We start from the raw sequence: 1,756 nt of genomic DNA on the forward strand, positions 1-1,756 counted from the left end.
GACATGGCTGCTGTGGTCTATAATGTCATGCTGGCATTACAAAGCATCATGGGTTTCTAGGAAAAAGTTATCTCCACATGATAGATTTCCTAGAAAATATTCATCAAACAAGATCTAAGCATATTTGCTGTGAATTTCACTAATCAACATTAATAGTAAATACTCTTCATTTATGAAGATTATTTATTTGACTAGCTTCTGCAAGCCAAGGTTTTTTGGTTCTCTCACTTGTGAGACATTTCTGAGACATATTTTAGGACTTTCTTGATATTTTTAACTTTTTTAATATTATTAAATATTACAAGGATGAAAAAACTAGACCACATCATAACAGAGATAATGTAAATCAATATTCAGATTCAAATTACCTATATAGATGTTTTGAAAGATATTAAAGAACTCTGTATGATAAAGATTTTCACAAAGAGTGGTCAGTTAGATGATTGCCTTTTTAAGAATGTGTTCAATCTTCAGGCTGATGCTTTCTTAAGGAAGGAAAAAGTATTTAAAGGAAGATGTTTTTTCTAAACGTAAAATGTCAGGAAGGATATAGAATGTTTCAAAACCTCTTTTTAAAATGTTTTGAAAGAAAGCAAAACGAAATAAAGCTTTCAAAAATAAAACCTAACTAAAACTTTTTTCCAGAGTTTTGTCTTGAATGTTCTAACTGTCTTCACAAAAATATCAACGTGATTCAGTCTAAGATCACACATGTGCTTCCTAGCACCGCCATGTTTTATAATGTGAGTATGATGACATCAACTTGTAAAATGCAATACATCAAAAAATAGCTATAGTCATACACCAAAATGGTGGAGCAAGACTAGAAAATACCAAAACATTATCTTGAAAAAATATAAAAAAGTCAGAGAACCTATCTTGTTCTCCTATGAAAAGATCTATGGCTCGTACAATCATGATAGATTAATGATGCAAAATAAACTATTGGAGCTGCAGTATAACTGAAAATTGGCTCCGTTCTAAACATCTGTTTGCAATGATTGTGATTCAGTAAAGCATTTCTGTCTAGTTTAATAAATTCTTCTTGGCCTTGATTCACGGCTTTTTTTTTCCAAGTTACATAGTTCCTTTATAGTTTTGTTTTTGAAAAGTTATTTTAACATCTTGTTTTGCAAATACCACAGTATCATTTTGCTTTGTTATATATGCCACCATTTTAACCAGCTGTTTCCTTAATGTGACAGCTGGTTGATAGGGGCATGTCTTCAGAAGTCACATGGCATTACAATACACTACTCTTGTATGGTATATTGATGGTTAAAAAAGTTCCGAACTTCTTCCTATTTCGGCTGCTCCCGTTAGGGGTTGCCACAGTGGATCATCTTCTTCCATATCTTTCTGTCCTCTGCATCTTGCTCTGTTACACCCATCACTTGCATGTCCTCTCTCACCACATCCATGAACCTTCACTTAGGCTTTCCTATTTTCCTCTTCCCTGGCAGCTCTATCGCTAGCATCCTTCTCCCAATATACCCAGCATCTCTCCTCTGCACATGTCCAAACCAACGCAATCTCACCTCTCTGACTTTGTCTCGCAACTGTCCAACCCTCTAATGTACTCATTTCTAATCCTATCCATCCTCATCACACCCAGTGCAAATTTCAGCATCTTTAACTCTGCTACCTCCAGCTCTGTCTCCTGCTTTCTGGTCTGTGCCACCGCCTCCAACCCATATAACATAGCTGGTCTCACTACCGTCCTGTAGAACTTCCCTTTCACTCTTGCTGATACCCG

The sequence above is a fragment of the Erpetoichthys calabaricus genome, chromosome 7, assembly GCF_900747795.2.
Source record: "Erpetoichthys calabaricus chromosome 7, fErpCal1.3, whole genome shotgun sequence".
NCBI classification, from domain to species: Eukaryota; Metazoa; Chordata; class Cladistia; order Polypteriformes; family Polypteridae; genus Erpetoichthys; species Erpetoichthys calabaricus.